General features: G+C 44.2%; 1 pseudogene; it reads right to left on the bottom strand.

The window, feature by feature from the left end:
* Positions 1 to 17803: 17803 nt before the first annotated feature.
* LOC125518209 lies at positions 17804 to 26513 on the bottom strand (annotated as a pseudogene).
* Positions 26514 to 27038: the final 525 nt, after the last annotated feature.

The raw sequence follows: 27038 nt of genomic DNA, 5'->3' as shown, positions 1-27038 counted from the left end.
CAAGCTTCCCTTTGATACCGAAGTGACGAGTACCTTTCATAGGAGAGACGCGGAGGTAAACATGATCTCCGATCCCGAAAGCCAAATCACGGTGCTTACTATCATAGTAGCTCTTCTGACGGGATTGGGCTGCTTTGAGGTTATCACGAATGACTTTGAACATTTCCTCTACCTCTGTGATTAAGTCATTACCCAAAAGCTGACGTTCACCGGTTTCAGACCAGTTGAGAGGGGTACGGCACTTCCTTCCATACAGAATTTCAAATGGGGCCTTGCCCGAACTTGCTTGAAAACTGTTGTTGTAGGAGAATTCAGCATAAGGAAGACAATCCTCCCACTTCATGCCGAAGGAGATCACACAAGCCCTGAGCATATCTTCAAGAATCTGGTTGACGCGCTCGACTTGACCGCTAGTTTGAGGATGGAAAGCTGTGCTGAAGCGGATGTTGGTGCCCATGGCCTTCTGAAAAGAATCCCAAAACTTCGATGTAAAGATGTTGCCACGGTCTGAAGAGATCACTTGTGGAATACCGTGCAGAGAGACACTACGAGAGATATAGAGTTCCGCCAATTGAGCTGCAGTGATCGACTCTTTGATAGGCAGAAAGTGAGCCACTTTAGACAGTTTGTCGATGGCAAAGAATATAGCATCATTGCCACGCTTGGACTTTGGAAACCCAGTCACGAAGTCCATTTCAATGTGGTCAAACTTCCATTCTGGAATGGCAAGAGGTTGGAGGAGACCTGCTGGCCTTTGGTGTTTTGCCTTCACTCTTCTGCAGACATCACATTCATTCACGAATTGAGCAATTTCGCGCTTCATTCGATTCCACCAATAAGCTTTCTTAAGGTCCTGATACATCTTTGTGCTCCCAGGGTGAATGGAGAGGAGAGAATTATGAGCCTCGTTCATGATCACCTTACGGAGGTCACCTTTGGGTACAACAATACGATCCTCGAAGAAGAGAGTGTCCTTGTCATCAAGGCGGTAGCACTTGTACTTGGACTGACTCTTGGCAATCCCAATCTTCACCTTTTTCACCATAGCATCAAGAAGCTGAGCTTGGCGAATCTGGTCTTCCAAGGTAGGAGAGACTAGAAGGTTGGCGAGGAAACCTTGAGGAACAACTTGCAGATTAAGTTTGCGGAAAGCTTCACAAAGCTCGGGTTGATAAGGCTTGAGAATCAGACTGTTGCAGTAGGCCTTTCTGCTCAATGCGTCAGCAATCACATTGGCCTTGCCTGGAGTATACTCGATACTCGGATTATACTCTTGAATCATTTCGACCCATCGAGTTTGCCTGAGGTTGAGATTAGGCTGAGTGAAGATGTACTTGAGACTCTAGTGATCAGTGAAAATGTCCACTTTTCTTCCCAATAGAAGATGTCTCCAAGTCAAAAGAGCATGCACAACTGTCGCCAACTCGAGATCATGAGTGGGGTAGTTCTTCTCATTAGACTTCAATTGGCGAGAGGTATAAGCAACAACTTTCTTCTCTTGCATCAATACTGAGCCAAGACCTTGGAGAGAGGCATCACAAAAGACCTCGTACGGCTTGGATTCATCAGGCGGAGTGAGAACTGGAGCAGTGATCAATTTCTCTTTCAAAGTGTTGAAAGCAATGTCACACTCCGGAGACCAAACGTACTTGACGTGCTTCTGAAGAAGATTTGAGAGAGGCTTCGCGATCTTAGAAAAGTTTTCAATGAATCTTCGGCAATAGCTTGCGAGACCGAGGAAACTACGGAGTTGCTTCACGTTCTGAGGAGGTTCCCAATTCACAATTGCAGACACCTTCTCAGGATTCACGGCAATGCCCTTGGCAGAGATGATATGACCAAGATAAAGAACCTCATCGAGCCAAAATTCACACTTGGAGAACTTGGCGTAGAACTGATGTTCTCTGAGCTTATCAAGAACCAAACGCAGGTGCTTGGCATGATCTTCCTTGTTCTTGGAGAAAACCAGAATGTCATCGAGATAGACCAAAACGAAGTCATTGGTGTAGGCGTTGAAGATGAAGTTCATCATGCGAGAGAACGTCGGAGGAGCGTTGACGAGACCAAAAGACATGACAGTGTATTCATAAGAACCAAAGCTTGTCCTGAAAGCCGTCTTGGGAATATCTTGCTCACGGATTCGAATCTGATGATAACGCATACGGAGATCAAGCTTGGAGAATACTTGGGCACCTTTGAGTTGTTTGAACAGCTCATTGATGTTGGGAAGTGGATATTTGTTCTTGATGGTCTTCTTGTTCATTGGACGGTAATCAACACAAAGTCGGTCCGTTCCATCCTTCTTCTTCACAAAAAGAACACCACAACCCCACGGAGAAGAACTAGGCCGGATAAGACCCATTTTCTCTTGAATATCGAGTTGTTTCTTCAGCTCCTTCAACTCTTCAGGTCCGAGCTTGTAAGGACGCTTGCACACAGGTTCCGTGTCGGGCTCAAGATCAATAACGAATTCAACTGGCCGTTGCGGAGGCATTCCTAGAAGCTCTTCTGGAAAGACGTCTTGATATTCGCAAACGACTGGAATTTGCGAGATAGCATCCAATTCACCCTTCTCATTGAGAGAAAACAGGCGGATGGTATTATCCCGAGCGGCAAAGACAATTACATCCTCAGACGAATGAGTCAATTGAATCTGCCTGGCAGCACAATCAAGATGTGCCTTGTGCTTAGAAAGCCAATCCATTCCGAGAATAAGATCAATATCCGAGTTGCCAAGAACCAATGGGGAAGAAAGGAACTTGTAGTCACCCATCGAGATAGAAATATCCGGAATCTCGTGGTTAGCGAGCAAACATCTACCCAGAGAGACAACTGCTAACGGTTTATGCATAACTTGGGAAGTCAACTCATGCTTAGATGCAAAAGGTTTCGAGATGAAACAATGAGATGCACCAGTGTCAAAAAGAACTTTTGCAGGAACATCGTTAATAGGAAGGTTACCCATGATCACATCTGACGAGTCCTCTGCCTGGGCTGCATTCATCAAATTGACCTTGGCATGCTTGGGGTTATGCTTGACCACAGCTGTACTTGCCGATCTGACAGGAGGAGGAGGAAGACGCCTCTGGTTGAGACATTTGTTGGCATAGTGACCCTTCTGTTGGCACTTGTTGCACGTGACCTCTGAAAGCGGACGGTGATACGGAGCACTCGATCTTGGAGCCTGAGACGAAGTCTTGTTCAGAAAGCCAGGGTTGGGTGGGTGGGAAGAACCACTGCCACCTTTGCTCTTCTGCTGATACGGCTGACGGAACGGAGGAGGAGGAAGCCAATACTTCTGCTGCTTGGCCACTTGAGTAGAGGAAGGAGGAGTAACATCTCTGACTCGCTTCTTGGAAGCATCACACCTCAACTGAGCAGCCTCTTGCTTCAGTGCCATGTTGTAGAACTCATCGTATCTCAAGGGCTCGAAGAGAACAAGAGCTAGCTGAATTTCTTCTCTGAGACCACCCCTGAACTGATATATCATGCTCTTCTCATTAGGGACGTCCTGCTTGGCAAAGCGGGCGAGCTTCTAGAACAACTTGTTGTGGTCATAGACAGACAAAGAGCCTTGCTTCAGATTGCGGAATTCCTCACGCTTGCTTTCAACCACGCTCTGAGGGATATGATGAGCTCGGAAATCTCGACGGAAATCATCCCAAGTGATAACACGTCCACCTCTGGAGTCCTTGTACTGCTGGAACCATTCTGCAGCTTGATCTTTGTATTGGAAGGAAGCGAACTTAACAAAGTCCTCAGGCCTGACGTTACTGCACTCGAAATGCTTGCACAGATCCACAAGCCAATCGTCAGCATCGGTTGCCTCAACACAATTGCTGAAAGTCTTTGGCCCGTTAGCAAGGAACTGGTTGAGTGAAGCAAAGTGATTCTGATTGCTGCCTTGATTCCCTTGGTTGCCTTGATTGCGCTCTTGGAGAATTTGCATGATCAACTGTGTGTTTGCATTGGTTGCGGCCATCACAGCTTTCCATGCCTCCGGAGGAGGGGGAGGTGGTGGCGGATTAGGATTCGGAGTCGTGTGCGTTGGAGGAGCCATCCTGAAGAGGTTGACACCCATTAGCACATTGATAGACAAATATTGAAGTTGAATCCAACGGAATGAAAATTGCAACATATAGTCTTCACATCCGAACAAAATGAACGAATGCATTCCTCTTGAAATGGTCACATATCCCTAAATTGAGAAGCCACTTAGAATTAAGGTAGAGAAATAAATCAACAAGGTACGGATCAAGAACGAATAATCGGTAAGAAATCCCAATCTCAAACCAATATCCGTGGAAGAAGAACTAGAGCTACTAGAATTCCCACCTATGAAACTCCCGAACCTTTCCGGTTATGCAATCAGGTGTTGGGGATACAGGGGAAGCATAATATCTCACCCAAACTAGCAAATCCTACATCCAGCTGTATCCATCCTTCAACACATAACCAAGAAACCTTCGGAAACCATCTACCTCAACCTTCGAAAAGCATCCGTTATACAAGTTATGGCGATACTCCCGAACTCCCGCCCCAGTACTGGGTGGCGTCGAGGTTATCTCACCAACGAACTGCATAAAAGATATTTTCGATGTCGGCGTACTAAACTCAGGTATTCCAGAACTGCAACGATAAAATTATGATGACAACACCTCAGAGCTCAACTCCCCGGGACACTTCCACTAAACCCCTGACAGGAGGCACCAAGACAATGTTCTCATCATAAAACCATCAGAACGATTCCAAGATACCCGCGTGATCCTAAATTTTTTTTAGTGAAATTCGAGAAGAGAAGAGTTAAAACTCTACGTCAGGATGCCTTACCAGAGCGATGAGGAGACTGGGAAGTAAAAAGAATTCCTAAACTCTCCGATATATAATTCCTAAATGACTCAAAACATTTTTCTAGACGCAACTCGGCCGCTAATAACGATCAAGCAATGGGGCTCCTAAGGTCGGGGAAGGCTTTGATTACCAACTTGTAACACCCTTGATGCGACTATAGCTCCCACGTGTCGAGGCACGACTTACAGGCATAATCGCATTGAAGGCATATGTCGCAAGTTAGCCAATCTTCACAACATCCCATGTAATATAAATCATAAAGGGGAGACAACGTAGTTGGCTTACACTCGCCACGTCAATCAAGTACATAAATAACATTACATCAACCAAACACTCATGGCCCGACTACGGCGCCAAAATAAAAGATAACCCAACAAGAGACACGGTCCCAATCACCCCCAACTGGGCACCACTACTGATCATCAGGAAAAGAAACATAGTAACGTTGAGAGTCTTCGTCGAACTCCCACTTGAGCTCAAACGCGTCTCCTGGAGCAGAATCATCAGGCCCTGCATCTGGTATAATAGTAATCTGTGAGCCACAGGGACTCAGCAATCTCGCACCCTCGCGATCAAGACTATTTAAGCTTATAGGTAGGGCAAGGTAAATATGTGGAGCTACAGCAAGCGACTACCAAGTATGGTGGCTAACCTATTCGCAAAAGAGAGCGAGAAGAGGAGGAAAAGCACGAGCGAGAAACTAGAGGACAACATGCGCAAACATTACTCCAACACCGTGTCCACTTCCCGGACTCCGCCGAGAAGAGGCCATCACGGTAACACACTCAGTTGATTCATTTTAATTAAGTTAAGGTTCAAGTTATCTACAACCGGACATTAACAAATTCCCATCTGCCCATAACCGCGGGCACGGCTTTCGAAAGTTCAAATCCCTGCAGGGGAGTCCCAACTTAGCCCATGACAAGCTCTCACGGTCAACAGAGGAATAGACCTCCTCCCAAGACGTTCCGATCAGACTCGGTATCTGGGTTCTTCAAGACACTTCGACAGGTTAAAATAAGACCAGCAACACCGCCCGAATGTGCCGACAAATCCCGATAGGAGCTGCACATATCTCTTTCTCAGGGCACACTCAGATTGTCCAAACTCCCGGTAGGCCAGCCCAGAGTTGCCCCTGGTAGCCACCGGCGGCTGACGAGTTGGACCAACACTCAGAGGAGCACTGGCCCGGGGGGGTTAAAATAAGATGACCCTTGAGTCTGCAGAACCCAAGGGAAAGAAACGGCTAGGTGGCAAATGGTAAAAGCAATGTTGGGCATTGCTGGAAAAGCTTTAATCAAGGTGAACTATCAAGGGGTTCCCATTATAACCCAACCGCGTAAGGAACGCAAAATCCGGGAACATAACACCGATATGACGGAAACTAAGGCGGCAAGAGTGGAACAAAACACTAGGCGAGAGGCCGAGCCTTCCACCCTTTACCAAGTATATAGATGCATTAAGATAACATGGCAATATAATGATATCCCAACTAGTTAATAAATGCTCCAACAAGGAACGGCCTTCGATCTTCACCTGCAACTAGCAACGCTATAAGAGGGGCTGAGCAAAGCGGTAACATAGCCAATCAACGGTTTGCTAGGACATGGTAGGTTAGAGGTTTGACATGGCAATTTGGGAGTCTTGAAAGGAAGTGGTAGGCATCGTAGCATTGGCATAGCAAAAGAGCGAGCAAATCTAGCATAGCAAAGATAGTAGTGATTTCAAGGGTATGATCATCTTGCCTGCACAGTTGTCAGAATTGACTGGATCCTCGAAAGCAAACTCAACGGGCTCCTCGTTAGAGAACTCGTCTCCTGGCTCTACCCAAACAAGACAAACAAGCAACAAGGATACAATCAACCACGTGCAAGGAACAAACAATATGATGCAATGATGATATGCTATGCGGGATGCGATGCGGGATGCAAAATGCAAGATATGACAGAAAATGCATGAACCTGGCCTCAACTTGAAAATCCAAGTGTGCCACTGGAAAGATGAGATGAAATCGCTTGAAAACGATATAAAGAACGCCGAAATCGGAGTTACGGTTTGGAAATGGCAAGCGATTCAAAAATGACACCGGTCTGCGATTTACAGCAAGTAGCCCTCTAAATGCAATGAGATGAACATGCTACAGCACCCAAACATGACAACAAAATACGTGGAAGGGATGCATTCAAGATGCTTAACAAAAGTCTAGCACTGAGGTACGGCCAAATCATCCATTAACAGGTTCAAACAAGCATGGCAAAAAGGCATATGGCAAACAGATCTCAGACTTAGTGAAGTCAACACTTGTCTGGAATTTCAGATCAGGTAGCTGCTTCGGAGCAACAAAACTACATGATACAGGACCTGAACATGGCAAAGTAAAGCATGGCATGGAGCTAATCAAAGATCTTAACAAAAGTCCCTTAGTGACCTTGAGCCAAAAGGGATCAGAAAATACAATTGCAAGCATGTGAACATAGCAAAAACATAATCAGATCACAGACTTAGTGAAAACTGGAGCATGCTGAAATATAACTCAAGTAGGCATGTTTACGAGCTCGATGCACTCACTACAGAGCAGGTCATGGCAAGAGAAGCATACATCCATCAAGAAGGCACAAAATGCATGCTAGACATCGCAATAACAATAGCATAGCATGCACGGATCAACTACAACATCATCGGCAAAATTGCAAACAAGTTGACAATCTGCCCAGATTCACAAAGTAGCAAAAGTAGAGCTCGATTGACTCAAGCTAGGGTGCTCCATAATTGCAAACAAAGACATGGATGCATAAAGCACTACAAGATTAACAAAACATCCTTACTTATCATCCTCAAAAGAGGCACGGATCACTAGGAAACAACAAGAACATATGGCATCATGAGATAAACAGCTCAAGGACTTAGTGGAAATGCTAAGTCCCTGAAAACAGAATTACTAAGTGCACCACTTTGCAAGCTTGCACTAGTCACCACACACATCACAAAAATACATGGGTTGCACCTCTGGAAAGATGACAAAACCCTTAACAAAACATATGTAGAGCATCAGGGCATAACATGCACACAATAATCATGGCAAAAATGACAAAAACCTAAATGGAGCAGCAGATCTGACAATTATCTCAAGTAGCCCTCTTCTAACAGCATTTCGGGCATCAAGATGAACTAAAATGAAAATGATGCAATGGAATGAAATGATGTACTCTCTGAGATGAACATTTTGATATGCTATATGCATGAATCGGAGCTACAGATGCAAAGTTACGGAGCTATGAACATGAGCACATGGATCTGCAATTTCGGGACTTAGACGAAAAAAATCACCCCGAGATCTAGGGTTTGACCCGGCGCGGAAATCGAGGCGGGATCCGGCGAGGACGGCGGCTGCTCCGGCGAGCTTCGAAGAGGCGGCGGGGAGGAGAAAAGGAGGCGAGGCCGGTGGCCGGGCCGGGCGGCGGCGGGCGGCGGCGCGCGCGGGCGGTGCGGCGCGGCGCGGTGGCGGCGGCTGGTGGTGGCGGCGCGGCGCGGTGGCGGCGCCGGCGGCTGCGGCTCGGAGGAGGAGGCGGCGCGCGGCGGCGGGGAGCAGGGAGGCGCGGGGCGGCGGATGGGCCCGCGGGGGCCGGGGACGGGCCTCCCGGGCCGGCGGCGGGACACGTGGCAGCGTGGGAGTGGGCGCGGGCGGCGGAGCGGACGCGTCCGGCCGGGGCGGACGTGTCCGGCCGGCGCGGATCTGGGATTTAGGGTTTGAGGACGAGGGGGATCCGGAATTTCGGAGGAGGGGCTAGTTTTATAGGTAGAGGGAGCTAGGAGAGTCCAAATGAGGTGCGGTTTTCGGCCACGCGATCGTGATCGAATGCTCTAGATGATGGAGCAGAGTTAGGTGGGTTTTGGGCCAAATTGGAGGGGTGTTGGGCTGCAACACACATGAGGCCTTTTCGGTCCCTCGGTTAACCGTTGGAGTATCAAACGAAGTCCAAATGATACGAAACTTGATAGGCGGTCTACCGGTAGTAAACCAAGGCCGCTTGGCAAGTCTCGGTCCAATCCGGAAATGTTTAATCCCCACGCACGAAAGAAAGCTAGAAATGGCCACCGGAGGAGAACGAAGCGCCGGAATGCAAAACGGACAACGGGGAAAAAGCTCGAATGCAAGAGATGAACACGTATGCAAGTGCAATGCATATGATGACATGATATGAGATGCATGACAACGACCACAACACACGGAGACAAAAAAGCCGAACCCGAGAAAATAAAATAACTTAACGCCGGAAACGGCAAGAGTTGGAGTACAAATTGGGAAAGTTACATCCGGGGTGTTACAATGCCCTTCACCAATCTTTTCATATAATACACTAGAACATGAGAGCGCGCGTTCCCGCGCCCGTCCATACTAAAATTCAGTTGATTAAATAAATGAACAAACAACAACTTCAACTATTTATTCAATATATGGTGCTGCATTAAAAAAGGAATTTTTTTGTAGTTCTTTCCTAATTGAAATTGAGTTGATATGCAAAATATTTTCTAATACAGCTACCAAATATGTATGAAATGAATACATTACACATAAAATCGACAAAGATATATACATCCAACTGTACCATATAAGGGCAGCTTCACCATATGGATGTTGTCTATTAGCTTGGCATCACTCTCAAACTACGTGAGGGGCACAACAATGTCCATGTGAGTGTAAGCAAGCACATCGAATAGGTCTTGTAAAATCTACACAAGAGCTAGGAGGGTGGCGTTAGTTGGGCAAAAACGTCAAACCGGTGTCGACAATGTAGTGCCTGAGGGGAGATGTAGTTTATTTGCTGTGATGACCAAGATCTCCGATATGATTTACTTGTCATTCTTCACCTTGATCATCCTGAAACATCACCAGAGGCATCAGAATGAGGATCCAACCACCATCAAACCATAGGGCCAACTTTACAGTTCAATTAGCAGTTTAGGACTGAAACAAATCAACAAGACTGGAAAGAGGAAAAAGAGCAGCATATATATAGCCATCCTAAACGACCTTCAGCACCTCTGCGGTTCCTAACAAGAAAGATGAGAAAAATAGAACAAGTTTTTTTTACAGGCAACACGTAAGAGAACTCTAGAAAAATGAACATGAAAGATGAGAGATGAGGCGCGTGATGAACAACTTGATGTTGTGGTCCTGCGTAAGCACCATACTAATGCAGTACTGAACCTTCCTGAAGTGCTTCTCTAGATTCACGGTTCCTTTGTAAAGTAGTCTGCTGCAGCCATAGTAAGAATGAAATCAAACATGAATCAATCACCATATTCGACTTCTTTTATAAACTCCTCTCAAAGAAACCTGTTAGCTGTGTCGCGCACATGTTAGCTTAACCTGTTCCCGAGTCATTCGATCAAACATGGTGAGAGTTGAGTGTGGACGGCGTCACGTACGACTGTCATGGACGTGGGGTAGAGGAACCACCAGAGGTCCACCGGCACCTTGGCGCCGTCCGCTGCTGCTGCTAGTGCAAGAGCGCGTTAAGGTCATGAACTCTCGTGTTTTTCTTTTGAGGGGTTCATGAACTCTCGTGTGGGAGAGAGGGGAAGGGGCGTTGGCAAACCCTATTTGGCGAACTGAAAAAAGAGTGGGCGCGGTAAGAACTCGAACCCGCGATCTCCTGGCTCAGGGCGAGATGCGGAAACCACCTAGGACAACACACGTCGTGTGTTTAGTTTGTCCCCTTTGCCCTTTTTGTTCTTTTTTTCTATTTCCTGTTTGTATTTTCTATTTTTCCTTTATTTTTCTGTTTCTTTTCTTTTCTTTTTCTATTTCAATTATGCACAAACTTTTTAAATTCAATGAACTTTTTCTCCAAACCGATGAACTATTTTTCGAACTTGATGAACTATTTTCAAATTTGATGTACTTTTTAAAATTTTGACGAACTTTTATTCAAATTCGATGATTTTTTCAATTTTTGCGAACATTTTACCAATTTTATGAATTTTTTTTCAAAATTAATGAACTTTTTCTAAATTTGATAAAAAAAAGTTTCCAAATTTGATGAACTTTTTCCAAGATTGATGAATTTTTCCTTCAAATTGGTGAACTTTTTTCAGAAGCGATGAACTTATTTTTCAAACTCGATGAAATTTTTATCAAAACCGATGAACTTTTTCAATAACGATGAACGTTTTTTTGAAAACGATGAACTTTTTCAACTTTATTTCTTTATCATAAAGTTTTTTCCAAAATCGGTGAACTTTTTTAAGTTTGTGAACTTTTCTTCAGAAATGATGAACTATTTCTCAAAATCGTTGAACTTTCTTGAAGTTTTTGTCTCAAAATCGATGAACGTTTTAAATTCACAATTTTCTAAAAAATAAATAGATAAACTGAATCATAAATAAATAGCGTGAGTATTTTTTAATATTTATTTCAAAAGTCAATGGAGTATTCCTATAGTCAACCAGTAAACCGGTCAAAATTCAATCGAACGACCAGGGTGAACAGGTCAAGCGAACGAGCGCTCGCCTTTCTACATGGGCCGTCCCCCTAGCGGGGCGCATGAGCGCCTAGTTCCTCTAAGTAGGGCTTAAGGGGCAACATAGGAGGTCCTGGTCGTGAAATAGGACATCCCTCACGCACTCCCGATTGCTCTGGCGCTCGAGCGATCTCTTCAATTGAATGCTAGCAATAGAAGTCTGCACTTATGACTAGCTTTGATCGCTCGCGGCCTATATGCGTATATCATTCTATTTTCTTATTTCGTCTGATTATTTATTTTGGACTTTTTTATTGAAAATAAATGTCAAAAATTTGAAAATCACTAATTTGATAAATTTTCATAAATTTGAGAAATGTTGACAGTTTTGGAAAAAGTTCATGATTTTGGGAAAAGTTTGTGAACTCAAACAAAGTTAATAAATTTGAAAAACAATCATGGTTTTAAAAATAGTTTTTGAATTTGAAAAAGTTCATGAATGTCAGGACCCCGATCCTAAGTCACACCGATCTAGCATGTAACACATCATATCACTTTGCGGCCTCACGCACGGTATTCCCACGGGTGCCACCTTACCTGGCCCGGGACCGTTTGCGCCTTTTGGCTCACGTATATGATAGTGTCGCTAGCATCCATATGACAGAGAACCCGGGCCGACATGGCTAGTCGTGAACCCAAAGCGGCACTAACCCATGGGGACAGGCATACATGAATCAACTTCGAGCATGTCGGTCAGCAGCGTGTGAATCCGGGCTGTAGCACTGGGCTAACAGGACTCCGGTAACCCGGGCTGTAGCAGGCTAGGCAGGACTCCGGATGTCACCGCGTGACATTTCCCCGAAGGGACAGACACAGGAACGAAGTGAAACACATGCCGGCCAGTCAAGTGTTCCGAGCAGTAGTGCTGGGCTAGCAGGACTCCGGTGAACCGGGCTGTGGCGGACTACTATGGCTCATGGAAGCACTAGACTACATTTCCCCATAAGAGAGGCTGCCAAGGATAAACAACTAGATTGTCGGATCCCACACATACCAAGCATTTCAATCATACACACAATATGCTCGATATGTGTACATACAACATGGCATCACAACAAGACTCTACGACTCAAGTATTTATTCATTAGGCTCCGAGGAGCGAGATATTACAAGCATGGGTCTTATGACCCCACATTCAGAGCATACAAGTCAAAGCACATGCGGAAGCTTAACATGTCTGAGTACAGACATCTACAAATGAAAAAGGCTGAGAAGCCTGACTATCTACCAGATCCTGCCGAGGCACAAGATCGTAGCTGAGGTAACAAGCTAAACGTCGAAGTCCACGCGGAACTAACTACATCAGAACATAAATTAAGCAAACGTGAGTACAAATGTACCCAGCAAGACTTACATCAGAACTAACTACATATGCATCGGTTCATCAAATTTGGAAAAAGCTTGTCAATTTTAAAGAACAAGTTCATTGAATTTTAAAAAATTCATAAATTTCTACAAAAAATAATCTATTTGGAAAACTTACAGGCATTCAATAAGAATAAAAATAGAATCAGCAAAATAAAAAATAATGAAAGAAAACCCATTTGGAAACGCAGAAATAAAAACAGAAAAGACAATGGGCGGTCCGTTTCTAGAGAGGGAGACTGTGCGCCAAGTAGCACTAGGCCTATGACAGTCAGTCTATAAGACATGTAGGTCGCCGAATAGAGACCTGGCGCATAACCCTTTTGTGCGCATGTACTCTCTATAGGCCTATCATGCTGGTTTTAATCCTTCGGTTTTAGGAAAGTTCTTTTGTTCTTTTTCTTTTTTTTTCATGTTCCTTTCTTATTTTCGTTTTATTTCCAATTTTCTTTCTTTTCTTATTTTGCATTTTATTTTCATTTTGCGATTTTATTTTAAATTTGTGAACATATTTTGGAAACCATAAACATATTTAGGAATCATGATTTGTTTTAGAATTTGTCGCCATGTGTTTTTTAAATGATGAACAATTAAAGAATTTGCTAACATTTTACGAAATTGTGAATTTTTTAATTTTCGAACATACTTTATAAAGTCAATATATTTTTCTAAAATTACGAACGTGTATTGAAACACAAGAAAATTTTCAAAACGACAAACACTTTTTGAAATTTGGGAACAATTTTTGAAATTCATGAACACAATTTTGTTTTTTAGGAAAAACATTTTTTAAATGCATGATTTTTTCAATATATCACCTTATTTTGAATTGGATTTGTTTTCAATCGGAGAATATTTTCCGAATTTATGAACTTTAAAAAAATTAATACGTGAACATTTTTTATTAATAGTTGTTCAACATTTTTTGAAATGCTTGATTAACAATTTTATATACATGATCAAGTAGTTTTTCAATATTTTTTCAAATCCTTGATTTACAATTTTATATACGTGATCAAATATTTCATCATTTTGTTAATACATGGTCAACATTTTTTCTACATATAGTTTGAAACATGCCCATGCGTTGCAACAGGAGAATATTTATTCATGGATCTGGTTCATGGAATAAAACAATCTAAAGATCATTTCTAAAATCTAAGGCATACACTCGAAATTTATATTCACGATGACCCTTCAAACCAGGTAGCTAGTAGGGATGTACATCGTCAGAAGGATAAAGAAAAGAGTTCTAACACCGGCAATTCATGAACCTTTATAAAATGAATTAAATGTGCATAACATATAAGATATTGCACCGTCTAATAAAGTTGCTACGCATCTGCATAAATATTCAATGTTTAAAAAGGCGCCGGCGGCGGCTGCAACTCAGCCAAAGGACTCCTGCCTGCTTCAAGAATGGCACGAGCTCGCGAGCGATATGCATGGGCATTAGGCGGTCCAGTCCGCCCCCGATGAACTCCATCGGGAAGGCGACGTCGGTGGCCAACTTGGTGTTGTTGTCCTTGGACGGTTGGACCGGAGCCCGAAGACGAGCGCCGTCGGTTAGGCCGCGTTGTCGCTGGCCTCCAGCACCGCCAGGTTCAAGCCCTGTCCCAGGAGCAGGCGCTCCACGTCGGAGGCCTCGTTGTAGGAACCGGCGGCGGCGGGTGTCACATGCTGCTCCAACACCTACCAAAGGCACGGCCACCCCCACTGCCACCCGTCCTCAAGCTCGCCTTGCTGGCTCGACGCCCGTCAAGTGCTCGATGGAATGCCCAGATGTCGTCGCCTACACCATGATGCCTCCGTCGAGGGGTGATGGGACTCAGAGTGCTACCACGACCACACTGATTCTTCGCGACACCCAGCTCTTCTCACTACCACCTCGTGTGCCAGAGTATGTGTGGCCAAGTGCTCGGTTAGATGTCGCAAGCAAGCTGTTCGACAAGAAGCCCCAACATGCTGATGCCGACCATGTGGCCTTGCTGCAGCTCAAGTGCTCAACACTGGGAAATCAATCGTGACCGCATTCACCAGCCGGCACACGTGCGACTAATGTCCTGCTCGGAGCTCAACGTCGGCATCATTGGCATCGTCGACATTACCAAGCTTGTTGCGGCTGTATCACGCAAGGCGTTTAAAGTCAAGCTTCCCAGTGTAGTTGATAGGAACTCTCATGGCATTGGAGATGAACGGCGACCAACTTGGATGCCGCCGGAGTTAGTTAATGTGCACAGATTTGGTATTCAGTGTATGCAGCCAACCAGTGTGCATTGTGAAGCTCCTCCTTATCCTCAGCAGATTGTCATTGGAATTCCTAAGAATGTGTTGGTCACCTGTTGTTCGGGCAAGAAATTTCTTTCAATTGGATGTGCTTCCAGTTCTCTTACGGCTACATTTCTGAAGAGAAATCGAATAGCACAATGCTCATGTCAAGAAGTTCTCAGACAATACCAGAGCTGCAAGTTTATCCTGTTTGCAAATGCTACATGGTATGTTTCTGCACCCTTTCCATGCTATACTGCATGGTTTCTCTTGGAATTATATTGTGCTCCGACAGAATTGGATGGAAGCATGTGTGAGAGGACCTTGATTTTGGAGGCTCACATGATGCATGTGGGCATGTGGCTGTACGTCAAATCAAGTTGACAAACAGGAACACGTTAATGAGAACAACTAGTCGTCTGATTTGCTCGGTTTCAAGGGCGGCTCTTAAGGTATATCAAACTAGTTCCAAACTTTTTCAATGGCAGATTGCTTGGGATATTCTGATGGTGGTATTGCACTTAGGAAACTAGTTGAGGTAACTATTTTACATTCTTCTGGAGTTCACTTAGCTGTGCAATCTGAAATTGGGGCACCACTGAATCAGTTTTGTCAACCAATTGAACTCTCGCTGGCTGAAGTATTCTACATGCTACTGGATACTCTTGGACACGATTTATCCATGGTCCAGTTCTGGCCGACCTACCTGACTTCGTGGCCTCCTGAAACCTCGCACTTCTTGTTTCTCGCTGTTTCTGATCTATGAGATATGATGAGCGGTTTGCGGAATTTCATGTTCATACCACTGTATGTCACAAATAGTGCAAAGGTTTATCTCGCCATGGGATCCTGGAACCAAAAACCATAGGCTAATTACTGCTGCAACTTTGGTTGGAATAATGCAGTTTATGAGGATATCAGTGTGTTGGCAAGTTCAGGGAGAAGTCGCATATCATGGGGAATTTAAGCCTGGCAATGCAACCTACCGACCTTCATGCCTATTTCAACATTTGTTGTGCCTATTCAAGCTATGGAAACAACCGTACTATACATATGACAATGTGCTGCTCCAGTTGGAGATTGCTTGGTTTTTCAGGATGGGCACCTTGCAGCCAGAACTCTTGTTGTGCATTCTTGGGCAGGAAAATGGTGGGAAGGCTGGTGCGCATATAACATGTAATTTCAGTGGTTTGGCATCTGTTTTCCTCAGTACCCAGCTCACTGTTTTTGTATATTGTTGTGGGCTTGACAATTAGTGCAGCTGTTGTTTGCTGTCAAAGATCACCCGTGTGCTAGTGAACCGGGTTTTCTTCATAGTTCTGCTTCCTTGGGATCCAGGAGATGAGGTACTCGAGTTGAGGAATGAACTGTTCTTGCGGAAATACAATCCATGTGTTGAGATATGGTTATCCCTTCGGAATCTTGGTGAGCAAGCAGAAAGAAGCGAATGCCCAGAGTTAATTAGTACGAAGAGGCAGTTCGGTAATATGCAACTTAGTATGAGTTCAGTGATTGGGCAATTTTTTAGCAAGTTGGAGTTTACAGAGAGTGGTAATTATATAGTACAATCAATGGTCGTCGCTATTGAATTGCAATTGATTGGTATTCTATTTGTGCAGTCAGAGTGTACAATAATCGCTGGTCCTCCTTGCTATTACTTGGCTTTTGGCCCTGATTCAACACATCTGAACTTGAATAGAGTATGTACTTGCTTTGCATACATGATGGCACAGGGTAATTCTTGTTGTTCTTGGGTTCAGTTTGTCGCGCAAGCGCCTTGGGATCAGTTTGACTGGGGATGTTCAGCTGGTGGTAATGAACCCAGTTTTGAGCTGCAGCAATGGAGGGTTGTTTGGATCTTCAGCCATATGATATTGCAGTCAGACCTTCAGTTTGGCACTCTTGGAAATGATTTGATAATAGGTTCTGGCAATATTTCATTTGACCTGACAATTGCTTGTATGAGCTATGCATGGGTGAAGGAATTTTTCCATGGGTCTCCAACTGATAACCCAAGTGGGTGCTCTGCTATTAAACTGATTGCCTGGGTGCCCTGTTTTCTGTGTCCGTTGGATGCATCCAGTTTTCCATGCGCATTCTTCAGAAGCTCGAACCGTTGGTACATGTTGGGTCAATCAAGTGTCTTTCTTCTGATTGATGTTCTTGGGAACCTATTCCTGCAAATCTTGCAACTGAATTGGGCTCAAGATGCGAAGCTGAAGAATTGGGTTCAGTATGCCTTTGCCAACTCCATGGGATCCTGGTGGTCTTACTCGGCATCGACTTTGGATCAAGCAAAATGCCATGGAAATTGCTTGGTGGGCGCCAGGAGGGCAAATTTTTGTGGCGCCGACGCACTGTTGTGACTGCTACTCTGATGATTCTACCTCACGTTCTACTTCGACCAAGGCCATGCTGACCAAGACTACTAACGGTTTTTTCGACCGGGACCCCCTCGGTCACGACAACAATAGTTAGGAGGGGAAGATGATCCCCTTCCTCCTTGCGATTCCTCTATAAATTTCAGGAGTTGTAACTGAACTTGGTTGATTAACTGGAATTAGTAGCGAGATCCTCACAGTTAGCCCATAGAAAATGCTTCGTTCCCACAATTCTTCGGCTTTTTCATTTAAAAAACACGTTTCGGCGCCTCGTGTTCATCAAGTATAAACAAAATTTTCGTTTTATTGTTTTTAAACTACTACAGGCAATATGTTCCCCTTCGGGCCATTTTCCATTCTGATTTCTGACTAAACATAAGGAATGCTTGCATCAAATTTGTTCTCATCCTAAATAGAATTTATTTTGCAAGGAACAACATCAGATACTTTGACTATGCACACAGCAAAACATAATCCAGGCCTCTGGTAAGCTGTAAGCGAAAAATAAAACATAATGTGCGAACCACCTATGTACATTGCATCCTTCCAGCTACAAATTTTTCTGCTGCTACCCACCCTTCCAGTTACAAAACATAATCCACGCATACCCTTTGTTCCACCATTCGACCTTTATACCCCAAGGAACGATTAATAGATGAACACATAAGAGAAATAATCCGCGAGGGAAGTATGGCATTAGCCGCTTCCCGGTTTTGTATCACTGCCCAGCCTGTACACAAAGAAGGAAACCAATGTACAACTCAGATCAAGGTTCTCATTCACGTCACCAGGGACTGCATGTTTTCCTGCTTGTCGGTCAGCTGCCTGATGTCCTCAGCGCGGCTCTCGTCTTCCATGCTGGTTAGGTACGCACATCTGGCCTTGGATTCAGAAATGCCACTCTGTAGCGAGGTGATTGTCGCTTCCAGGGCCTCTTTGGACGCCGCATTCGAGACTGCGTGAAACACTGGAGTCCCAGGGGTCCTAGGGGTGCCGACACTGCCAAAACTGTTCTGCCTGCTGGGCCTGCTAGTTGAAAAAACATTGTCCATACCTCCAGTTACTGCAGTAGCACAAGTTTGTAAGACACTTGAAACCTCATTAAAAGAGCAACCCAAAAAATAATGCGAAGCCCAGGGCATTACAAGTAGTTCATTCCATACCTAGGTTCCTCAGCTGTTCGATGGTTCCCTGGCTAAGAGGCTTATCAAACTTAAGGGGCCTGAGAATTCCAGCAGTGGTCCTCCCCATTGCATCACCCTACTACATAAAATGCAATCATTAAAACTACATGAGAAAAAGAAACCTGTTGAGACTTTGGATCTAAATTACTTTATCTAAGCACGCAGATACCCCAGTCATGACTCATGAATCGAAGAAAAGCCCATAAACCTGACAAAAATGCGTTTCAGGTTTGACTGATAAAAACAGGAACAGAACGACAAGCTGAAGTTTTATGGTCAATAACTATTACAAAGTTCACTTAAAGCAGGACAGAGAGCTTCAGTAACATGCAGCTGAACCTCCAGGCCAAGTGGACTGTTCTGCTCCGTTCGTTGCAGAGTTATCTGTGCTTGACAAAATTTATAAGCGAGGAAGCCAAGGCATGCCGAACTTCCAACATCAACTAACAAATTCTCAAAGTTGACAAATCATCTTTGAGACACTCACATTAGAATCCCCTGATATTCCTGCCAAAAACTTTTCACCGCCCAAGAACATTTGCTTTGCACCATCATCATCTCGCATGTTATCTTGACTGCTTGAAGAGTTAAATCATGCATCGACAAACATGTCAGGATTGGGTAAAAGATCAACTGAAAGTAACTGGCATCTTCTGTGAATTTAGACAAAAAATATGGGAGATCAGAAATTGTGTATACTATTCTTCATTGATTATGTCCTAGTACATTAGGTAACAACACAAGAAGACATTAATTTACTGGGATAAACTAGGGGAGTATCAAACGATGAAAACATAAATGAATCCTGTGCTGCTGGAGAAATCCCTTGCTTCTTTCAAAATTACAACCTATATAAATGATAGAGTATTACAATCAGGTGGCTGAAAACAATGATTTTACAATTTCAAGTGCAACTTTAATCTAGCAAGAATACCTGCCATTTTTCGTTTTTTTTTTGTGTACAGTACAAAATTATGAAATGTTATAGCTGCTAGCGGAGGTGACCTGAAAAGAAATTACGAATTAAAATTCCTGTCCTTAACGATGCATCCAATTTTACTCGCTAAACAAATAATAGGAAAAAATTGAATATGCAAGTAGGTCACTAGAAAAGCCCTAAAGGTATTTCAGGACAAAAGAAAAAGGTTTAGCCCCTTTTTTCATCAGAAATAGAACTGAATATGCAAATAAGTGTTCAGGCTTTCCAGGTGTTTCCAATACCAGGTCCACAATACGTACTTGTACAGTCATGCCATCTGCAATCTAAGCCCAGTATAGCATATTACTTCAGATTTTGTAAGAGTATATTGCTTCAATAAATTTGCATGTGATCCATAGTAAGAAACTGTTGTACAGTTATAAAACTTATTAGTAAAACAACAGGTGCAGACATGCACACACAGGAAATAACAGCCCATAAAGCAGAAAACAGAGCCTAAAAATATTGAAATTAGCTATGATGAATAACATGAACTATCTGGATGATTTAACAATATAATTATCATTCTAACAGAAGCAACTCTGAGTGAAGGCCTTACAGATAATTTTTTTGAATGTGTAAGTACCTATTACTGAACATCAAATGCAGTGAAACCAACCTTATCAGCATATTCATATCCAGTGCTTTTAAAGAAGTTGAGAAAAGAACATCATATGATGGTACAAAATCACAACCTGGTAGAGCTGGAAAGATTTTCTGAATCATCCTTCTCTACAAGCATGAGATCAAGTTCATCAAAATTCACAACAATTGGCTCCACTTGCACATTTGGTGGTACTGATGGCAGCCAAACAAGAGAATCTAAATGCATTTGCCATACTGAACTACGGACAACCATAAGGTCGATGTTAACTAAAAGTCACGAACTTCACTACAACGTCAATACTGCTCGTGGTGGCGTTCGGCAAAGGGGCGGGTCAGGAGCGTCGTACCCGTCGCGGAGCGGGACCAAGAGATGGGGACGGAGGTCGTCAGCTGAGGCCTGGGAGGCGAGAACCGGGGAGTGAGGCGGTCGGTGGCGGCCTCGAAGGGGACGACGAGCGCGGAATTGCAGGAGCACGAGGATGTCCTCGCCGCCCGTCTCCATGATCGGCCTCCCTCCAGCTCCCGATCCATGCCCCGACAGGTGAGACGAGGGGTGGACCAACGCGCGGCGCGGTCCACCCGGTCGGCGTGCCGCCCAGTGAGGTGCCGGTACGCCCAGGTAGCCGCGGCGAGGGTGGCGAAGTAGAGCGCCGCGGCGGCCACCACGAGGAGCGCGAACGCGAACGGCACCCAGATGGGGCTGGTCAGCAGCGCCAGCCAGCGGGCCGAGGAAGACGAGCGCCACCAGTACTGCGCCCCTGATGGTCAGCCCCGCCAGCACCAGCAGCGCCGCGCCGGCGATGAGCAGGGTCAGGAGGCCCACCACCTGCGTCGAGGTCGGGAGGTGCGCCTGCACGCGCCGCAGCAGCGTTGTCGATGGGTCGTCCAAGTCTGTGTGCCCCGGCGGCCGCGCCGCCCTCGCCGTGCCGATCCGCCATGGAAGGGAGAGTGTGTGTGAGGGAGCTGGCCTAGGACTAGGAGGAGGGGCGAGGAAGGGTGCCGGTGTTACGCCCCCTTCGGCCGTGGAGCGCGTAGAGGAGGCCGGGGAGGGGTGGGGAACGGCGGCGGCGGCGGCGGCGGGGATTGGTGGGGAAGGGAGGAAGCAGAGCAGGTGGGCCGGCGCTGGGGCCTGTGCCCACGCACATGGACTAAGAACGAACACGTCAAAAAAAAAATTGTAACAAATTAACTGCAACGCACCGGTTTGGTGATAAATGAAGTCTACATATTGCCAAATTTAAAATGCTAAATACCTTTCCCAAGATTAATGTGAAATCTCTAGAAACATGTTTATTTAAAATGACGAGTATTTCATTTTGCTGACATAGTTATATGATCAAGCGGATACCAACAAATGTTGCCAAAAGCGTGTCCTCCCCAATCCCTTGGCGGCTAGGACAAACTCTTCCCCTCAGACTTCGCCGGCAGGCCTGTGGATTCACCTCCACTCTGGCTATCGCTCCGGCGGCCGGTGGCGGGGAATCCCGGTACCTCCGCTCCGATTAATAGTTTATGTTAGGGTTTTTGGTCCTCGCATGTGTGGCACACGGGTGAAATAGCGGCGCTTCTTCTTCGAGTTTGTCTTTCGGGCTTCGGTCCTCCTCGAATATGTCTGTCTGGATGTAGTCGATGGAGTTCTGAAGTAGATTCCTGGCGTCTCCTTGGGGCTGTGAGGTAGGGTGTTCTCGTCGTGTGGTGGTTTAGGTGCTGCAATTCTAGTCAATAGTGTTGGTCCTTAGGGACACGTGCACGATGACTTCTCGACAGTCATCGACAAGGTCAAGCTGGCTCTGGTTGGGGACCGACGATAGGAGCAAATCGACGGCTCGTTCTGACGGTGTAGTGGTCCTTCGATGATCTCGGAATCTCGATGTAAATTTATTATGTTGAGATGATTTGTATTTCTGGTGAACTTTTATAATTATCTGAATCTTTTCATAGAAAAAAAATTATATAGGGATCAAGGAAAAGCGTAAGAAAGAGGGTCCAAGAGGGCGACCAAACTCTAACAGTCACTCGTCGCTTACCCCTCTGCACCGCCACCAGGGCACGTCGTTGGGTAAGACCACGCGACGGCGGGGAGGTCCTAATCGGGGGCGGTCTTCATGAGGTGGTTCTCAGTGGCAGTGTTGGTGGAGCCGAGGTCCTTGGACACGGGAACTGAGAGGCCGTGAAGCAGAGCTCCCTGGGTTCCAGGCATCCCAGATCCTGGCCTTGTGGGGGTCTACGGTGTCTTCTACAACTCCTCCGACCCGTCTTGACTTGAAACTTCTCGAACGATTTTTCCCTGATTTTTTGGTCCTAGAAAAATATTATTTCTGCAAATTCTGAAAACATGTAGAAAATCACAACTGGCACTAGAGTGGATTAATATGTTAGTTCAATAAGTAAATATAAAGTTGTGCCAGAATGATGCAATAATGGTATAGACGTAGCATGAACATAGTAAAAAAATAGTTTAAACATATCAACAGTGCGCTGAATTAATGTGATAATTCAACTTATCGATTTTGGCTTTTTTTTGTTTATTTAACCTACTTATCTCTAGTTTCCTGGCTATTTTTATAGAACACTTCTAAAAATAAGAACCCCCTAGCATAGTTCAACAAGCACAAACTGGGTCATAGAAAATGAGGAAATCAATTGAGCTCTTGATAGTTGAAAGGGTACATGCATGCATTCCCATGCATATGTGGGTGAGCATGCATTCCTACATGTGCGGACATGCATGTCAGAGCATGATTAATATTATAGTGAAGTTGTCATGTCACATTTAGTCAACCAAATAATCAACATATATAGTAGCTAGTTGCTAAGTAGTACTACTTTATTAATGCATGATCCACCTTATACTCTTACAACATTTTCTGGAGTACATGCTGCAACGGCTATTAATCTACAGCTCGATTCCTCCCTCTCTCCTCTTCTCTCATCCAACTCGGCACAAATATTCTCTCGAAAAGAAATTCAACATAAATATTATAGTTTAATCCTTATAGCCTGCTAACTGTACCTTCTTATACTTGCTCTTTTATGTGCATATCATGGGTAGTGCAACGACTATATGGCGAAATTATACTGCACCAATCGATATGCCTGTTGGCCCCATAGTTGGTTTTTTTATGATGCTCTCCGCCCAAGATGATATTGTCGGGCATGTTCCGTTTACTTGGTGTACGATCAAGATGGGGTGTACACTGCATACTAACTTGACTATGTCGACTTGAGGTTTGGTAACACTAATACCATCTCCCTTAGCATTACAACAACATGTCAATTCAAACAATAAGGTAGAGAAAAAGGACACACCCATATGCGGAAAGATCAAGGTAACAAGCATTAGTGCAGTTTAACTGGATTTTGAACCACATTAAATTCCAAGGTGTTTAATTGAGAAATATTTCACTTTGTTAAGACCTCTTAGGCATATCATAAGGAAATCTCCAATGCGGACCCTCAAATCGCCACTATAAGTCCTTTAGGGGAGTCCGGACACCTTTTGTCATCCAATGTTATCCCCCGAGCATATGGAAAAGCGCCGGACATCCAAACTCAAAGCAAAATTCCGCGGAGGGGGGGGGGGGTGCTTTAGGAGAGTCTGGACATCGGTCTAGCCAACCAAAATCGGCCCACCACGCCGAACATCCAGACTTCCCCTCTCTCTCCTCAACCGCGATATGCACATGCATAGAAGGACATTTAGGGGACGTGGTTGGATGGGCTAGCTCCTGCATCGGTGTCCATGAACTGGTCCCACCGGTTCTGCGGATAAATAGTTTGTCCGTTTTAGGGGTTAGTGTTCGAGATGCCCTAACTAGTATCATGCAACCTCGTTCAATGCCAACTAACCATATTGCTGATGTGGCATAATATTAATTGAGGAACGGTAATGTATATTAGTATCATATCATGATATATATAGTATCATAAGAAATGATGTGCTGCTATTTTTCATACAAAGGAATAAATGAGGTCACCTAAAATATCAACTTATGATATTAATTCCTCGCTACAAGCAGTCTAACACTACTCGTAGTATGGAGTATCATATACTAGTATCATGCATATGATGCTTGGTGCATAGTATGAAAATTTGGTAATTTATTGTTTTGCATGACACATAGTAGCATAATATTTATGATGATATGGTATCATAATATGATATTAGCATCTTCTCTTTTTTTGATTAATACGGTGCCAGATCAACATTTTGTCTATGGCATTGCGCTAAGAGCCACGTATCAAGAGTGCCCTAAGATCGGTCTATATCTAATTAGATTAAATAGATGTTTAGGTATAACTTACAAATACAACAATAAGATAAAATGCATTGGAGTGGTTATATCTAAGTGCATATTTAAGGGGTCTAATGCATTTGGTAGTGCTTTGATGCATGAAATAATGTTGTTGAGCTATCGGGAATTGAAAGGGAGTTGAAAGGGTACATGCACATGCATGCCCATGATGCACGCATACATATTGTTGATGTGCATATCATGTAGTCCGATGAATCTACACTATGCTTGTTAACACATAGTTCAAATGTGGTGGGTAAGGTACATGCATACATACATGTTTTAACATGCATATCATGTGTAGTCCGACGATGGTTGCACGCTGAAATCATGCTATGTCTATCGACACGCCTGCCGCCTTGGGGCCGACCTTATCATTGGATTTCTCAGTGATGCTCATTGTCCAAGATGATGTTGTCGGGGCATGTTTCATTAACTTGGTGTCTAGTCAAGACGGGGTGTACACTACACACTACATTGACCAAGCCAACTTGTTCCCTTGTAACACCAACCGTCTCGGTCAATATTACAACAATTTGTCGATTACGTGGGAGGGGGGGGAGGGGGTTTAAGAGTAAACGGTGACAAAAAATGTAGGAAAGAATACGCACCTACACGCCAAAAGATCATGCTAGCATGCATCAGTGCATTCTAAGTGTATTTTGAATCTCGTTAAATTCCATGGCATTTTATTGTGGCATATTTAAGGTACATGCATGCATGCTATGCACACACATTGTTGAGCTAACAATAGTTGAAAGGGAGTTAAAAGGGTACAAGCATGCATGCATGCCCATGAATCCATGATGCATGCATACACATATGTGTTGATATACATATCATGTGTAGTCCAATGACGGTTGCACGACAAAGCTATAGTATGCTTGCCGAGACGTAGTTGAAAGGTGGTTGGAAGCGTTACATGCATGCATGCATATCATGTGTAGTGCAACAATGCATGCATGCCCGTGAGGATAATGCCAGTGCTCCTGTGATATACGTTAGTCACCATATTTAATGTGGAAAGAGAGTGTTACCATATCCTAATCTGGATATGATTCTTAGCATCAAAACCAAGAGAACAAACATTTCTCTCTCTCTCTCATAAAACAAATAAAATGTGAGCTCTTTTAAATGCAACAATATAATTTAATGCATTGGAGGGGTTATCTATTAGTCTATATTTAATGCATATAATGCATTGGCAGTGCTTTGATGCATGCAATAAAATTCTTGTGCTATCGCAAGTTGAAAGAGAGTCGAAAGGATACACGCATGCATGTTCACTGCACACATATGTGTTGATGTGTATATCATGTTTGGTCGAGCGATGGCTGCATGATGAAGTCATACTATGCTTGTTGACACGTAGTTGAAAGGTGGTTGGAAGGGTACATGCATGCATACATGTTTTAACGTGCATATCATTTGTAGTTGCACGGTGATTGGACAAAGAAGATATACTACGTTTGTAGACACAACGATCGTCTTGGTGTCAACCTTATCATTGGAGTTTCAGGTGATGCTGGTCGTCCAAGATGATATTGCCAGGGCATGTTCCATTAACTTGGTGTCTGGTCATACACATTACGTTGACCATGCCTTCTTGTTCCGCTGTAACACAAACGCCGTCTCCCTCAACACTAAGATACCGAAAGATATACTTCCTGTCCACACATAGTTGAAAGATGGTTAGAATGGTACATGCATGCATTAGTACACACCTACACACCAAAGATCATGGTAATATGTATCAGTGGATTGTAAGTGGATTTCAAATCTCATTAAATTCCATAACGTTTAATTGTGACATATTCCACTCAGTTAAGGTACATGCATGCATGCATGCCATGTATACATAGTATTCAGATAACGATAGTTCAAAGGTAGTAAAAAATGATACATGCATGCATATGTGTTGACGTGCATATCATGTGTAGTCCGAGACCGGCTGCACGACGAAGATATACTTCCTCTCGTCACACAGTTGAAAGGTGGTTAGAAGGGTACATGCATGCAAAGATGTGTTAGTGTGCATACCATGTGTAGTCTGACGACATCTACAGGATAAAGCTATACTATGTTCGTCGACACGTAGTTGAAAGGTGGTTATAAGGGTGCATCCATGCATACATGTGTTAACATGCATATCATGTATAGTCTGACGATGGTCGCCCGGTGAAGCTATACTACGTCTGTTGAGACGCCCATTGTCTTGGGGTCAACATTAGCATTGGAGTTCCTTGTGATGCTCGCCGTCCAAGATGATATTTTCGGTGCATGTTTCGTTATCTTAGTGTTCAGTCAAGATGAGGTACACACTTAACACTACATTGATCTGCCGACTTGTGTCCCTATTACGTCAACACCGTCTCTCTCAACTTTACAACAAAATGTTGATTACATGGGAAATGTGTAGGGGGTTTAAGAGCAAATGGTAACCAGTAAGATAGAGGAAAAGTATACACCCACACGCCGAAAGATCAAGATAACATGCATTAGTGCATTCTTGGATTTTGACTGTTATGAAATTCTATGGCGTTTAATTGTGACATATTCGATTAAGGTACATGCATGCATACCAT

Source organism: Triticum urartu, chromosome 7 (genome assembly GCF_003073215.2).
Source record: "Triticum urartu cultivar G1812 chromosome 7, Tu2.1, whole genome shotgun sequence".
Lineage (NCBI taxonomy): Eukaryota > Viridiplantae > Streptophyta > Magnoliopsida > Poales > Poaceae > Triticum > Triticum urartu.
Note: the sequence above shows the minus strand (reverse complement) of the source record. Positions and strands in the feature narration are given on the sequence as shown.